At 47.5% G+C, this 17486-nt stretch overlaps 1 long non-coding RNA gene across 1 annotated transcript; it reads left to right on the top strand.

The window, feature by feature from the left end:
* The first annotated feature begins 14167 nt into the window (after nt 1–14167).
* On the top strand, nt 14168–17334 carry LOC123363445. The gene is made up of 3 exons (XR_006576758.1): nt 14168–14351; nt 16989–17037; nt 17283–17334. It is a non-coding gene; the product is annotated as an uncharacterized LOC123363445 (long non-coding RNA).
* The last annotated feature ends 152 nt before the right edge of the window (nt 17335–17486 follow it).

The following is a 17486-nucleotide window of genomic DNA, read 5'->3' as shown; positions in this document are numbered from 1 at the left end:
TTTCCAAGCAGATGTTCCACGACGTAGCGGTATGTTGCCAGTGCCAAATAATTTACAACAAAAACAAAAAATGGCATCTTTCTGAACTGAGTACATTAACCATGAACGTCTTATTTTCTCGCCATTTGCCATGGTTCGATAGAAATGAGTACTTGTGAACCTCCGTCTTTCCTCGTAAAATTGAAATTCGTAACTTTCATTCTGCTGTGGTGGGCCACGTGCAACAATGTCACACACTTGCCTGTCCGATATTATAGACGGCCAATCTCCTGGATCATCAGTCAGTGGTTCAGATTCAGATACTTCTTTCCCGGCAGCAGCTGGAATATCTGTCACAGTTTGTTTGGTAGAACAACTGGCTTCACCGTCGACCTCACTTGAAGCACTTCTGGATACTTCTGGATACGATTCGTCGCTGCTAGCGCTGTCCGTTTCATGTGCCTGTACCTGTACGTTGGATTGCAGCGCAAAATACGTTGACAACTTTGGAATTTTCTCAAGTTCCTTCTCGGCATCTTTTGCTGCCTTTCGTTTACTAGCTCCGCTCTTATACGTTCTCTTAGATATCACAAAGCACGCTTCTGCATTGGAAACGATATAAAGCTAAACAACTAAATTAATAACATTTATCCGCCGACCGCCATTATGAACGCAAATACACATTCTTTGAATGGGTCCAACTAAAATTCGAAACTGACCGACAGACAACTGATGTAGCCAATAGCATTATGATGTATCATAATGACTTCACGGTTTTGTCAGTAAAACCGACATGGATTGTGCAATAGCGTCAATAAATGTCACTTACCTAGTTATACCTTACATTTTTTTTGCCACTTTTAGGGGCCCCCTTCCTTGCGGGAACCCCTCCGGTCGGAGGGTACGGAGGGCACTCGCTACGCCTCTGACCCGAGGGAGGGGCTGCGGCAGGAAGGAAGTGAGGCCCTTGAACCAAAGAGCAAAAGAAGGAGAGATCTGCCACAGACCCGAGGGGAGTGCCATCTGAATAGAGTATGACTAACCCCAATTTCCCCTCTCTACAGCACACCATCCGGGAGCTGAGATGTCCTGGGTCTGGGGTGTCGTAGCAGGGGAGGAAGATACTAATAATTAAAGGGGGCTTTAGTATAATGAATGGCCACGGCCAAGCTGTGGAAAACAGAGGTCTCAAGAACTGAGGCTTGGATAGATGTGGTGCCCTGCAACTTAAACCGCAGTCCATTGTGCCTGCATTCCACATATTAGCTGAGCTTCCTTGGCTCGAGTACCTGCAGCACAGGAACGTAGCAAGGCCAAGGTTTGGAGAGCAGAACGTTGGCCATCTGCCTAGTGTCTGGGAACAGACAAGTGGCTGGAGAGAAGGTTCTGCTAACCCCCTTAGAGAGGCAGATACTATTACAGCAGGACTCTCCGGCCTTAAAGGGATAGCAGCCTCAAGTACAAGCAACCCATTGGCTAGCCATCCCCAGCATCACTGGGCGGGAGGAGAGGTTGGATGGGGTGGCACTAGGGCCCAGGGAAGGTGTTGTAGCTGATACCTCTACAAGGAGCTTCTCAAGCCTGTGAATTATTGAGGTATCTAGTCCAAGGAACCTGATGAGATCAACTTCTGACAAAACCAAGCACTGGTTGGTTTGCTCCAAGCCATAAAGGCCCGGGAAGGTTATGGGACTATTACAGGAGGGGATGGGTCAGGTTCTTTGGCCTGCAAGATGAAGGAGGTCAGACTAGATGATCACAATGTTCCCGCCTGGCCTTAAAGTCTACGAGGAACTGCTTTGCTTTCCAAGAGATGGGAATGGTTCAGAGGGGATCCCACGTAGTTAAGACCCCAAAACTTCTCTTAAGCCCCTCCCAGTTGTGATTCCTTCTTCCTAAGAGCTCCTATCCGTTCCCAGCTCTGCTGACCTCTTGGGGCCAGATTCACCACAGGGCTTAAGTGCCTAACTGCTGTTTTAGGATCCTAACGGCCAGAATCAGGCCCCACTGGGATGCCCAACCTCCCGCCCAGCTGCTGCTCACCACTGCAGGGTCCTAAACTCACTCGACAGTGACATTTTTTGTAGGAAAAGTTCACTAGGCATCTGTGTTTCTCAGCACGCTCCCTGCAGCACCCACACCAGGGCGGGAGGAGTCTGGCCACCTAACTTGACTATGGGGCCCAATCAGGCTCCTCTAAGTGAGCTTACAGAGGGTGAGGGAAGGATGGGGAGGTGGAAGACCCAGTGTCCAGGCTCCCTGCACCAAGGATTTTTTGATTATTCCCCCCCCCCCATGGAACAGCTGCAACAGGAGTGATTGAGGGAGCCCCTGTCAGGCTGTCCCAAAGCCCAGTGTGTTCATCTGGCAAGTGGCAGATCCCCACTCAAATTCTTCTCCCCTCAGCCAGAGGGTGGGCCTTGAGCCTGGAGTCTTCTCCACTGCCAGCTTTTGTGAATCCCTTTCTCGGGTGTCTGTCTCGCCCCAGTTGTTCTACAGGGAGCCCAGGCACCAACCCAGGTTTTGTGAATTATCCAAAAGTTAGGCCTGGTGACGTTCACTCTCACCACACCTCAGTCACATTGTGAATTTAGCTCTTGGTGTTCTATGTCAAACTGGGTGATGTTCTTTGAATGAAGAGGATTATTTCAGTTTCGAGTAACCTGAGATGAATAGCGCATTTGACACATACAGTTTTGGCCAGTCACAAAAGGGCCAGGAGAGAAGGAGAAAGGTGGTGCTGCAGGTGCTGTTGCAACTTCTCTGCCTTTAGTCCAGTGGTTAGGCTGCATTTCCCTTAGCTGTAAAAGGCAACAGTTCAAATCTCTGCTCTGGAGTAGACCCACCATGGACTGTCCTTGAGTCACCGAAAAGTCTGACAAATGTCACAGTCAGTTTGACCCAAAACAAAACTTTAAAATAACGTATTTCTCAGAAGTGCCACTGAACTGAAATATCCATTGTTTGCCTAGCTCTATCTAGAGCCCACTGAGGTAGTGCCAAGGCATCCAATCAGGGAGCCTCTGCCACTGTTTGATCAAGGGGGACCCCCCTCCCTTAGCCTGTAGTAAACCCCATGTCCCAGGCGGGCCTGTGCTGCAGACAGGAGGCGCTGGGGCAATCTGCATTGGTTTCCACGTTTAAGCAACACCCCCACAACCGAGCCCAGACAGAGGTCCCCTGGGCTAGCAGACTTACATCAAGCTGTCTGGGACGGGAACTGTTTCAGCCCTGTCCCTGGCAGCTCTGCTGACTGCTGAAGATATTGTCAGTGCAGCCCCGGGCTGCCCGTGCACTCGGAAGAGGGTCTGGAGGGTGGGTAGATGAGAAGCTTGTGAGAGTGGAACCTCAGCCGGATCTAAGAACTGTTTGGAGCTCAAAGTGTCAGGGGCTGGATGTGTGTGTGTGTTTTGAATCCCAATTTCCAGTTCAGTCCAAGGGGCCTGCTCTGAAGATTGGATCTAGGCCAGCAGTTTGGCGCTGCTGCCCCCCACTGACACTTAGTGGGGTTTTTGGCTGGCCTCTACCAGTACTAAAAGAAAGGGGAATGGATGAAGGGAAATCAGGATCCTGAGACTGATAGTCCCCAGGGCCAAGGAGGAAATGCCAACGCTCCAGGTGAGCCTGATTGACAGGGCAGGCCGGCCAATGAGGGAGCCAGGAGCCCAGGAGCCCAGGAGCCCATCCTCCGTGTGAGGGAAGCTGCCTGAGGCGAGCAGGGCAGAGCTAAGGGGAGAGCAGCAACCAGAGACAGGGGAGCTGGAGAAGCTGGGAGCTGGGGCAGCGCAGACCAGCCGTGCCGTCAGGGAGCCAGGGCCAAGCTGCATCAGGGAACTGCGGGGCCAGAGCCGGGACTGCGGGCGCCGGTCACTGCGGGGAGTGGCTGGGGAGAACGAGGGGGGCCCTGGGCAGGGGCCCAGCGCAGGGATACGCCCCCAGACACGCAGGCCGGACTCGGGGGAGAGGGAATGTGACCCTGACCAGGGGGTTGGGCAATGCTGGGGAGAAGGGCCCGGCCGGCTAGAGCCTGAGGCCTGCGACGGAGCCGGGAGTGTGAGGAACAGGCTGTGACCTGCCCTCACGTCCCAGAGATGCCGGGTGTGGTGCCCCCGAGCCCACAGGGCGGGTCCCTTGTTCCCCTTAACCCTCTTCCATTTTTCCTTGTTTTCCTTACAGTTGCTGTTCAATAAATTGTATTTGGTTTGAACTTAACGTGCTGATCAGAGGTAGGGAAGCGGCCGGTGCAGAGAGAGTACCCCGGAGTGGGGCCATCCCCGAGCACGCAAGAATCTCCACTTTCATTTAAAAAATAGTAAATGTCTAGCCCGTCATGCTTCAAAATGGGACCATCCTAATGGTTCAAAAAGTATAAGGCAAATCAAAAGAATCCCCCAGATAATTTTAAAATCTCATGATTCGGGACGCCTGACTTGTTTGAACGTATTGGGTCGGCAATGCCTGCCAATATGTGCGGGGTATGGAAGCACTTATCTTTACAGCCAAGCAAATAATTCGTGGGGAATAATTTAGGCTGTGAACCCATCCCATTGCCTCTTCACAAATTCTCCCTAAAAAGCTTCCAGGGCACTCAAATTTATCCCTATTTCAAAAATAATCCTGGGGTGAGTTCAATGAATAATTCTGCTTCAGGAATCAGTTTGCTAGTTAAAACTCAGAGTGTGTGGATTGGACACTCGGGTCATATGACTTGACTTCTGTTCCCTGATTGGATGAGCAGAACTCCAAGAAATCTGATTGCTAACGTGAATGCTCTCCTTTCCTTCTTCAGAATTTATTTTCAGGGAATATAATGTACTATCAAGGAGACAGTGTGTTCCAATGGGCAGAACACTGGCTGGGCAGTCAAGAAACCTCAGTGCAGTCGCAGTTCTGCTACTGTCCTGTTACATGAGCCTGCATGAGTCGCCTCTCTGTACCTCAGTTTCCTCATGTGTTTAATAGTCTACTAACCCGTACTGCCCTTTGAAAGGTGCTTTCATAGATTCCAAGGCCGGAATGCTGCTGTATCACACAGGCCAGAAAACTTCCCCAAAATAATTCCTAGAGCAGCTCTTTTAGACAAACATCCAGTCTTGATTTAAAAGTTGTCAGCTATGGAGAATCCACTACAATCATTGGTAAATTGTTCCAATGATTAATTACTCTCACCAATATCAATGTATGCCTTATTTCACATGGGCTCTGTTCAAGATGCTTTCTCTCAGCCACAGTCTCCCAGCAAAGTGGCTCTCCCCTTGCTCAGGCTGTCTTCCAGGGGCCCAAAGGTGCTGGTGGATTTGTTTTCTTAGGTGAAAGAATGTGGGGTTGTCTGCCCCTTTCTTTTCTAGTCCATTGAGTCTTGGAAGCTGATTCTTCTAAAGCAGTGGTTGTCCACCAGGGGCACGGGGTACACAGAGGTCTGCTAGGGAGCACATCAACTCCTGTCAATATTTGCCTAGTTTTACAGCAGGCTACATAACAAGCACTAGCGAAATAAGTACAGGTTAAAATTTCATACAGACAAAAGGAGAAAGTCAGCAATTTGTCAGAGTGTGCTGTGACACATCTGTATTTTAGATCTGATTTTGTAAACTAGTAGTTTCTGAGTGAGGTGAAAGTTGGGGGTACACAAGACAAATCAGACTCCTGAAAGGGGCACAGTAGACTGAAAATGTTGAGAGCCACTGTTCTAAAGGATCCCCTCAAAGCAAAGTTTATCCAAGCTGTGAGGAAGGCGACCTGAAGTCTGGTGATGAAGGCTCGGTGTGTAACCCACACACCTCCTGGGTGTGGTGTCCTGTCCAATCTAGTAACACCAAGACCGCTCAATGAGCGAGAGCTAAAAGGAGTCTGTGCTACAGCCTTTTAGCTCATGCGGTAGAGACTCATGCAGTAAGTTCCAGAGGCCCTAGGTTCAAACCCTCTTGCCACCAACAGGGGTCTGTCAATGTTACAAGTGGGGGCTTGTCTGGGATTTCAACTGGGAAGTCTCTGAGCTCGGGACGTGCTTCCTCAGCGAGGGGAAGTATGTAACCCACACACCTCCTGGGTGTGGTGTTCTGTCCTCTCTAGTGGCACCGAGACCATTTAGAGACAGTTAAATGAGTCTGCCCTACAGCCCTAGCTAGCAGCCAGTTGGCTCTTAGGTCATGCAGTAGAAAATCACACACTAAGCTCCAGAAGTCCCAGGTTTGATCCTGCTTGCCAGCAACCAGGGTCTGTCAACATTACATGTGGTCTCCCCTCCCCCCACTTGTCTTTGCTGAAATGTAAATTGCTCTAATGTAAATTGCTCTGTTCACTACCATCTCCTTCCCCTGCTGTCTTGATGACCCTGTTTGCTGCTTATATAAACCCCCATTGCTTTGTTTAGGACAGACCTCTTTAACAGCGTTTGCCTAGCAGTGGCTGTAGGGTTTTCACAAGTAATGTCAAACAGGGGGAACTCATAACTCTCTATGTAATGTTGCATCATGATCTTATTGACCAGAGAGTTGTTAGTTTTCAAATGGTACCTCCAGGGATTTCCTTACACCCATCCTGAATTTCCCCAACCCCACCGCCCAGTTTTGTGAACTAGTTACATGCCAAACCTGGAGGCTGAACTTTGTGACTTTGTCTTCACTCACAACTATTTCACATTTGTGGACAATATATACCTTCAAGTCAGTGGCCCTGCTGTGGGGAGCCGCATGGCACCATAGTATGCAAAACATTTTTATGGTCAACGCTTCCTTAGCTCTCATCCCCTAATGCCCCTACTCTCCTTGAGCTACACTGATGACATCTTCATCATCTGAACCTATGGAAAAGAAGCCCTTGAGGAATTCCACCATGATTTCAACCATTTCCATCCCACCATCAACCTCAGCCTAGACCAATCCACACAAGTGATCCATTTCCTTGGCACTACTATGCTAATAAGCAATGGTCACATAAACACCACCCTATATCGGAAACCTACTGACCGCTATACTTACCTACATGCCTCCAGCTTCCATCCAGGACACACCACATGATCCATTGAGCTATCTTGATTATCGCTACAAAAGTTTGTTTTTTTTCTCCTGCTGATAATAGCTCATCTTAATTAATTAACCTCTTTGAGTTGCTTGGGCAACAACCACCTTTTCATGTTCTCTGTATGTGTATATATCTCCGCACTATAAGTTCCATTCTATGTATCCGATGAAGTGGGCCCATGAAAGCTTATGCTCAAATACATTTGTTAGTCTCTAAGGTGTCACAAGTACTCCTGTTCTTTTTGCGGATACAGACTAACATGGCTCCTACTCTGAAACATGCCAATTTAGTGACTGTTTGGAAATTTGAATTGAAATTGAAACATGAATACATACTTTAAAAGCATATACAGTGTATTATAAAATATGTGTTTCTGAAAGTATAATAGATGTGAAAAGTATGAACCTAGACTAGCTTCCTTATACAGCTGTTGTTTTTATGACAATGTCAGTGCATTCATTTCCATGATGTTGGCCAACCTAATAATTTCAAATGATGATTTGTAAGCAAAGTCTCAATGAGCTCTCCCTGACAACTAATGATGAGCTGGAGGCTGCAGGGAAAGGCTTCAGGACCAGATTGTATTTACATTCACACCTAATCCACCTAGGTATCCAGCAAACAGAGCTGTGTTGCCCGAGTGATAGATTTTGGCTGGGGTTGGGTTACAAATCACTTGAATGCGGGGGGTGGGGTTGGGAATGAAATGTTGTTGTTCTTATTGTATGAGTAAAAGGCAGTAGAACTGTATTAGCCTGTGCTGATTGAGGGCATCAAAAGAGAGGGTGGGGACCTGTCCCTCTCCACTGTTTAAAGACAGAGCTGATTAGGCTCCACAGATAGTCTTTTGTTCTGTTAAGTGACCACTGCAGCTGAAATCACTGATAATCAGGTCTACGTGCTTAGTCCTGCTGTGGGGACAGTGTTCCTGTGGGGACAGTGTTTTTGTGTAAAAGACAGCCCAGACTGCACTAGCAGTGAGGTTCCCCCACCGAGAGTTCAGCTGAAATCACTGAGAGCGGCAGGGCCACCCAGAGAATTCAGGGGGCCTGGGGCAAAGACATTTTGGGAGCCCCTTCTATAAAAAAATTGCAATACTATATTCTCCTGGGGGCCCTTGCGGGGCCCACGGCAAATTGCCCCACTCGCTCCCCCCCACGGGCGCCCCTGGGAAAAATAAACCTTCCGCATTTCGGCACAAACCCACTTTTGAGAAAACTTCTTTACAAGGTATCACTGGTTCTCAGCATCAGCTAGTGCTAAAAGGCACTAAAGCTCATTAAAAGGGTTGGACAAATATTTTCCATCAAAACTTTTTCTGGATCGAAAACTAAGGGTTTTTAAAAAGCAGAAAAAAATCACAGACAATGTCTGCTTTCCTTCAACATTTTTTAATTGAAAAGCTGAAATTAGTCTGCCAAAACCTGAACATGGTTTGAGGTTTCAGAAGTGTGTGGCCAAATATTTGCTGCTTGCTGTGTTTGATTGTTTAAAGAAACAATAAAAAAAATCTGCTTAAAAAAATCCAAAACTTTTGAACCACCTCAGCTTGTAACCAAACACCTGAGCCCATCCAGGCAGAGATTTTTCCAGGTTTCTGATACTCTGCTGGCTTCCTTGACTCATATCTGTCTCCATAACTTTGGGTTCATTTAGGTTAGAACATAAGAACAGCCATACTGGGTCAAACCAAAGGCCATCCTGCCCAGTATCTGTCTACTGACAATGGCCAATGCCAAGTGCCCCAGAGGGAGTGAACCTATCAGGTAATGATCAAGTGATCTCGCTCCTGCCATCCATCTCCACTCTCTGAGAAACAGAGGCTAGGGACACCATTCCTTACCCATCCTGGCTAATAGCCATTAATGGACTAAATCTCCATGCATTTATCTGTTTCCTAGAGACTGACTCCATGTGGTCCCTCACAAACTGGAGACGGTTACTGTGGGTTTGTCTTTAGTATAGCTTATGTACATACTCCACGAACTGAGCATTTGAGCTTGTTCCAGAATCTGGGATGAGCCTATGTTATCAAAATTGAAATGCTCAAAATAGCACATGCATGTGAATGGACACAGGCTGCTAAAATTAAATTAATCCAGGGGTTCTCAAACTGGAGGTCAGGACCCCTCAGGGGGTCACGAGGTTATTACTGGGGGTCGTGAGCTGTCAGCCTCCACCTCAAACCCCGCTTTGCTTCCAGCACTTATAATAGTGTTAAATATATAAAAAAGTGTTTTCAATGTATAAGGGGGGGGGGGTCGCACTTAGAGGTTTTCTATGTGAAAGGGTCACCAGGACAAAAGTTTGAGAACCACTGAATTAACCCCTCTGAAGCCTCAGGGAATGCAGGGGAGGGAGGTCTCCCTTGGTAGGGTCGGGAAGGATATTGCTCTTCTCATGTGATCCCTCTCCCAGCGGCTAATTTTAAATGAAGCTACCCTCTCCTGACATGAATCTCCCTGTGGCACTGAAATTAAATATAGACTATAACTTGGCATTTGAGAAGTGAAAGGGACAGTGGCCCTAATGGAAAAGCTAACAGCTTGGCTCTTCTGCAAGCCTCAAACTGCTGAATGAGCTTTAGGGTAGGGAAGGCTCTGCCTCCCAAACAGCCTGGCTCTGCCCCCTATCCGACCTCCACCCACTTCCTGCCCCCGACTGCCCCCCTCAGAATCCCTGACCCATCCTGCTCCTTGTCCCCTCACCATCCCCCAGAGACCGCCCCCCACCACCACCCTGGGACCCCACCCCTGCTCCCTGTCTGCCCCAACCCCTATCCACCCCACCCAGAACGCCCACAGTCCAACCCCCCCCATTCCCTGCCCCCTGACCGCCCCCCCCAACCTCCGCCCCCTCCCTGTGCCCTGACTGTCCCCAGGACTCCCTGCCCCTTAGCAAACTCCCCAGGCTCCAGCCTCTTACCCCCGGCTCCCTCCTCACCCGAAGCCTCAGCGCCTCGCTGAACAGCCGCAGCGTGTCTCCGGCGGGGCCTGAGCTCCACCCCGCTCAGAGCCGCATGGGGAGGGGGCGGGGCTGTGAGCTCACGCCGAGCAGAGGCAGCTGAGCTCCTCCTGGAGCTCGCAGCCCCGCCCCCTCCCCACGCGGCTCGGAGTGGGGCGGGGCTCAGGGGCCCCAGCGGAGACACGCTGCGGCGCTGTCTGAGGACGCCGCTCGATGCGTTAAGGCTCCAGGAGAGGGGCGGAGGCGGGAGCCTCAGCTGTTCTCTTGGGGGCCCCTGAGGAGCCCGGGGCCCGGGGCAAATTGCCCCACTTGCCCCCCCCCCCGGGTGGCCCTGGAGAGCGGGTGGAACCTCAAGAGACCAACTCACAGAGGTCACAGTGGCAGGTGGCAGCAGAAGGTGACTGCGCAGGGCCATTGGCAACAGAGTGGTGGAGTGAATGAAGAGCCATGGCCAGAGCGAACAGTGAGCAGCTGGGGGAACGAGCAAGGTGCCTTCTTGCCCCCCACCTGGGAGGTGGACTCACGTGAAAGCACCTCCGACGCCTTAAATAAGGGGCACGTTAAATAAACATTTGTTTGTTGGACTATATTTTAGTGACTTTGCTCCACAATGCTAGATTTGTGTCTGGGAATGGAAACGTATATAAATATGTTTCCTAGTAGGCCAAGATTTTTAAAATGCAGTATTTGCCAAGGTTGTTATCTCACATTGTTGCTATCTTGAGAGGTCATTATGTTGGGGAGTTTCTGTACTAAACATTTGTATTATTATAATTAATTTTTACATAAGAATGGTCATACTGGGTCAGACCAATGGTCCATATAGCCCAGTCTCCTGTCTTCCGACAGTGGTCAAGACCAGGTGCGTCAGAGGGAATGAACAGAACAGGGAATCATCAAGTGATCCATCCCCTGTTGCCCATTCCCAGCTTCTGGCAAACAGGCGAGGGACACTCAGAGCATGGTGTTGCATCCCTCCCCATCCTGGCTAATAGCCACTGATGGACCTATTCTCCAGGAATGGATCTAGTTCTTTTTAAATCCTGTTATATTTTTGGTCTTCACAGCATCCCTTGGCAAAGAGTTCCACGGGTTAAACTTTATGTTGTGTGAAGAAGTACTTCCTTTTGTTTTTTTAAAACCTGCTGCCTATTAATTTCATTGGGTGACTGCTAGTTCTTGTGTTATGTGAAGGATTAAATAACATTTCCTTATTCACTTCCTTCACACCAGCCAAGATTTTATAGACCACTATCATATCCACCCTTAGTCGTCTCTTTTCTAAGATGACAATTCCCAGTCATTTTAATTTCTCCTCCTGTTTCATACCCCTAATCATTTTAGTTGCCCATCTCTGTACCTTTTCCATTTCCAATATATCTTTTTTGGGATGGGGTGACCAGATCTCCTCACAGTATTCAAGGTGTAGAAGTACCATGAATTTTATATTTTCTGTCTTATTATCTATCCCTTTCTTAAAAAAGCAACGGTTTCAGAGCAGCAGCCGTGTTAGTCTGTATCCGCAAAAAGACCAGGAGTACTTGTAGCACCTTAGAGACTAACAAATTGATTTGAGCATAAGCTTTTGTGGGCTACAGCCGATGAAGTGGGCTTGAGCCCACAAAAGCTTATGCTCAAATCAATGTGTTAGTCTCAAAGGTGCCACGAGTACTCCTGTTCTTTTTAAAAAAGCAAACAGAATGTTGGGAATCATTGACTGCCACTGCCCATTGAGTGGATGTTTTCAGAGAACTATCCACAATGACTCCAAAATCTAATTTAGACACCACCATTTTGTATGTATAGTTGAGATTGTTTTCCAATGTGCATCACTTTGCATTGATCAACATTGAATTTAATCTGCCACTTTTGTTGCCCAGTCACCCAGTTTTGTGAGATCCCTTTGTGACGCTTCCCAGTCTGCCTGGGACTTAACTACCTTGAATAGTTTTGTATCATCTACAAATGTTACCACCTTACTGTTTACCCATTTTTCCAGATCATTTATGAGTATGTTGAGCAGTAATGGTCCCAGTACCGACCCCTCAGGGATACCACTATTTATCTCTCTACATTCTGAAAACCGATAATTTATTCCTACCCTTTGTTTTCCATCTTTTAACCAGTTCCTGATCCTTGAGAGGACTTCCCTCTTATCCCATGATGACTTACTTTTCAAAAGTCTATTTAAATTAAATACATTTAAAAAAAATGTATATGTTTTTAGAAATCTAGACATGTTATATGTTTTGGTGTAACTTGCATTATCCTTATGTTAAATTTGCATCATCGTAACAAAACATTTACTTTATTCATATCTCTTTTATATATCTCATCGGTCCTGACACCCCCGCCCTGTAAATTCGAACACGTCCCCTAATTTCAATTCCTGGGGAAACCATTGGGTACCTCACAAGGCATATTTTGTACAAAGATTATTACCATTGCATGTAGGGTGTGACTAGAGGGCTGCTTTGGGTCACACATGCTCAGTAGGGCATCTCCAAGGGTGGAGGGCCAATTCCACTCCCAAATTAAAAAAAAAGGGTGTGCCAACCTGTTCTGCCAGTTCAGCCAGCCCCAGAGAGAGACAGCCGTATCGGAAGGGCGCTGAAGATCTCTGCCCTGAGGGCTGATGTTCGCTGGCCTGCTTTGGCTACCTGCAGCAAGCAGATAACTGCCAGGAGAAGGATCCCAGCCTTTTCAAAGAACAGGGTGCTTGCTGCTTGGTCAGCTCAAGAGGGCGTGAGGACATAAATGCCAAATGAGCAGCGCATGCTTTCAGTGCATAGGATTAGTGGCGCGTGTACCTTTCAGTACTGAAGAAATCTGTATGTTAGATTCTGTTATTTTTCTTTGACCGCTATGTGCTGTATTGCTGTAATGATAAGAGCATGTTTCGATTTATGAGGCGACTTAGTTAACCCACAGATTGTTGTCTTATCAACAGAAGAATGTTTTTGTTTAGTCTGAGCAGCTTTACTACACTGTGGTGTCTTTCCTCCAAATCGGAGCTACTCAGCGTACTGGCATCCGCACCTGTCCCAATTTGCATATTTGTGGTGTTCTCCACAGGTGGGAGTTCCGCTGTCAGAACAGACTGAACCTGCTCACTGTCCCTGCAATACAATGGAATTATTACGGGTACGGGTGTAATCAAAGTTTGGTGGGTTACACTCAGGCCGGGCCCTTGTCTCCGGCTCTTTAACGGAGCCCTGACTCTGCTCTCCCAGGAGCCCCTCTCTGCCTGAACACAGGTTGCTCTTACAGGCCCAGCTCACTAGGTGACATCTACCCTGTCTTTCCATCCAGACTCCAAGGAAGACTGGAGAACTGAGCGGGATTATGACATCACAGGTATCAAGGAGACTGAACAGCTGTAACATAAGAATGGCCACACTGGGTCAGACCAAAGGTCCATCTAGCCCAGTATCCGGTCTTCCGACAATGGCCAATGACAGGTGTTTCAGAGGGAATTAACAGACCTCCTTTTAAAGTGCTTTGAGAGCTACTGATTGAAGATGTTAATAAGAGGTAGGGCTCCTTGTTATCTTATGATATAGGGTGCTTTTCTTAAAGCACCCACTGCTGGAGTCAAGTGATTTATTTGAGAATCTCTTCTCTTTATTGTATTTTATTTGTTAGCCAATTTTATTCCTTCATGGTTGCAAAGAGAAGCTGGAGAACGTGAATTGAGTGCACCCTAGCAGCTCAGACACCAGAAGGCAAATTAAGAGTTCCCCAAATGAATGTTTTTTGAAAATCTCATTATTTGGAAGCCAATCTCATGATTTTGGTGGGACCCAGCTCAAGGGTTTGGAATGCTTGGGCTGGCGATACCGTGAACGTTTTTGTGCTCTCGTAGCACTAGATAATCACTTCAGGGCTGCTTCTCACTTCAGGCTGGGAGATTCTGCCTCAGTCACAGGGGTTTTAGGAGTTCCCACAAGTAGGGAAAAAATGTCCTTTGCCTAGGGTCTTGAGAGTCATAGAGCTCGGAAAAGACCCAGGGTTTTCCTGGGAAACCAGATGCCCTCTCTCCTGCCTTATTCTGAGCTCAGCAGCTCAGCCCCCTTGGGCGATTGCCCCATCCTATCTCCTGATCTAAGTACAGCATTGACACCTCACAGGCTAGAGGGAGATTACAGGAGAGCAGCCTCATTGTGACCTAGGGATGACATCAGCGCCTGCCTGATGCCAGAGCAGCAACCTGCCCTCAGGTGTAGCCTGGGTACTTGGTGCTGCTTTGAGTGTATCTGTGATTCTTAGTGCCTGAGCCCGGCAAAATGAGATCACTCCTCCTCTTTCTCAACTCTGCCTCCTGCCTAAGGATCCTGCTGCTCTTTCTTGTGTATTATGCTGTGATCAGGCTTGCCAGATCTGAGGTAAGTGAGACTCCTTGAGAGATGGAAAGGCTGGATTGATGCCAGCTGAATGCAGGAACCAAACATAAGTAGTTTTCAATCAGCAGGATCGGATCATCTCCACCCAAGAGTCCTCAAAGAGCTGGCTCAGGAGGTTATTGGCCCACGGACATTAATTTTTTAACCAATGTAGGATTCCTGAGGGAATTCCAGAAGGCTGGAAGTGTGCTAATGTTTTGTCAATATTCAAAAAGCTACGGGGGGTTGGCCTGGCTTCTTATAGGCTACTTAGCCTGAAATAATGGACAAACTGATATGGGATTCAATCAATAAAGAATTAAAGGACAGGAATATATTCAAAGCAGGTTAACAATGTTTTATGGAAAATGGGCCAGGTCAAACATATATGTGACAAACTTAGACTTTTGTAAGGTGTTGTTTTTCACAGATTCCAAGGCAAGATGGGCCCATTGTGATCTTCTAGTCTGACCCTCCTGTCTAGCACAGGCCAAAGAACTTCCCCACAATCATGCCTAGTGCATACCTTGAATGAAAATGTCCAATCTTGATTTAAAAAATTGCCAGTGATGGAGAATCAGTCCACCGTGAACTTGGTAAATTGTTCCATTGGTTAATTCCTCTCACTGTTAAAAATGGACACCTTCTGTCCAGTCTGAATGTGTCTAGTTTCAACTTCCAGCCATTGGACCATGTGAGACCTTTCTCTGCTAGATTGAAGAGCCCATTTGTAATGATTTCTTCCCCATGTAGGTATTTATAGACTTTTCCTCAAACCACCCTTAACCTCTTTAAGCGACATTGACTGAGCTCCTAAACTCTATCACTATAAGGCATGTTTTCTAATCCTTTAATCATTCTTATGGCTCTTCTCTGAACCTTCTGTAAATTATCAACATCCCTGCTGAATGTTAGACACCTGAACTGGACACAGGATTGCAGCAGTGGTTGCACCAGTGCCAAATACAGAGGTAAAATAACCTCTCTCCTCCAACTTGAGATTCCCCTGTTTAGGCATCCAAGAACCGCAGGACATTTGGATTAAAAATTAGCACTATACAATATCAATGGAGCACAGGTTAAAGGGTTTGAGAACAGGCTAATGGCTAACTGACAGATCTCAAAAAGTAATTGTCAAAGGGCTCATCGAATGTGGGTGTTTCTAATGGGGCTCTGCAGGGATCAGTACTAGGTCTGATGCTATTCAATATTTTTCAATGACTTGGAAGTAAATACAAAATTGCTGCTGATAAAAATGTGCTGATGACACGAAGATTGGCAGAATGGTCATGCAGAGAGTTCTGGAGAGTTTGTTTGGCAAATGGGGCCCATTCAAACAAAATGCATTTTCACACCATTTATTCCTACCTTTGGTTTCCTATCTTTAAACCAGTTAGTGGTCCATGTGAAGACCTTCCCTCTTATCCCATGACAACTTACTTTGCTTAAGAACCTTTGATAAGGGATCTTGTTAAAGGCTTTCTGAAAGTTCAGGTACACTCTCTACACCGGATCGCCCTTGTCCACATGCTTCTTCACCCCTGTGACATTATGCCCCATATTCTTCATAGAAATATTGTTCTAGGAATATGGCATAACTAAGGTATGTTTTATGCAAAATGGGTCATGTGAGATATCATTGGAAAGGTTCTGATTTACTGAATGGGATTATCCTATTTGGATGGATGTATCATTTCTGTATCTGAAGTTAGAAATATGGGAAAGGCTTCAGGACCAGAATGTATTTACATTCACACCTAATCTACCTAGGTATCCAGAAAACAGAGCTGTGTTGCCCAAGTGATAGATTTTGGCTGGGGTTGGGTTACAAATCACTTGAAGTTAGAAATATGGGCTCTGTATCAATTACAAAAGTGCTTGCACCAGGGGAATGCTCCCAAACAGTAGGCAATCAGCCTGGATGGGCCATTAGGAAGGACCATAGGACTTTGAAGATACTAATCTTCCTCCTTCCTGAGAAGTTTCCTGGGATGCTGCTTTGACACTGCAGGGTCATGTGATCATGTCACCTCATGGAATCATAGAATCCATAGAATATCAGGGTTGGAAGGGACCTCAGGAGGTATCTAGTCCAAGCCCCTGCTCAAAGCAGGACTAATTCCCAACTAAATCATCCCAGCCAGGGCTTTGTCAAGCCTGCCCTTAAAAACCTCTAAGGAAGGAGATTCCACCACCTCCCTAGGTAACCCATTCCAGTGTTTCACCACCCTCCTAGTGAAAAAGTTTTTCCTAATATCCAACCTAAAACTTCCCCACTGCAACTTGAGACCATTACTCCTTCTTCTGTCATTTGCTACCACTCAGAAAAGTCTAGATCCATCCTCTTGGGAACCCCCTTTCAGGTAGTTGAAAGCAGCTATCAAATCCCCCCTCATTCTTCTCTGTTTCTCCAACCCCTGGAGGGTTCCAGTGATCCCTGTTATGGGTTGTGTTTTGTGCCCTATATTGGCTGCATCATAGGAAAGCACAATGCCTACCCATGATGCCTCAGAGTGCAATACTCTGCCAGAAGGAAAAATTTCCCTCTGGCCCCACATGGCAATCACCTCTGGCTCATTGTTCTCCCAGGTTTATTGAGGAGTTCTCTTCTAACCCTGCTGCTTTCTCTGTGTGTGGCAGGCTTCTCCGAGGAAGAGGAGGCCCAGAAAGACAAAAAAGAAACCGAAAGGTAAGCAGCCCCTCACCCCACAGCTGGGGTGGTAGACTCAGGCCCCATGCAAAGCAGAGAAATAGGGTCTATTCCCCCACCTGCCTCCCCTCTTCCTGCGAAGGTGCAGTCGTGCCCAGAGCCATGCAGAGGCACAGGCTGGGGCTCCGTTCACAGGCTGCCTCTGAAATCTGGGGCAATAGGCTGCTAGGAAGCAGAGGGTGCCCAAGCAGCTCAATGTCTCCTTTATGTCTCACTTCTGGCAGCTTTTGGACGCTGTGTACAAGAGGTGGAGGAGGCTGGTGCATCCCTAGAGACGTGGTAAGCAATGCCCCCCTCCATGAATCTGCAGTGGGTCAGTCCCCTCCTTTAGCGCCATGCAATTCATCCCCACCCAGGGGCAGTAGCCCGAGTAATCCCTCCCCTGCCCCGACCAATGTACCACGCAGGCAACTGTTCTCCTTTAGACT

The sequence above is a fragment of the Mauremys mutica genome, chromosome 2 (genome assembly GCF_020497125.1).
Source record: "Mauremys mutica isolate MM-2020 ecotype Southern chromosome 2, ASM2049712v1, whole genome shotgun sequence".
Lineage (NCBI taxonomy): Eukaryota > Metazoa > Chordata > Testudines > Geoemydidae > Mauremys > Mauremys mutica.
Note: the sequence above shows the minus strand (reverse complement) of the source record. Positions and strands in the feature narration are given on the sequence as shown.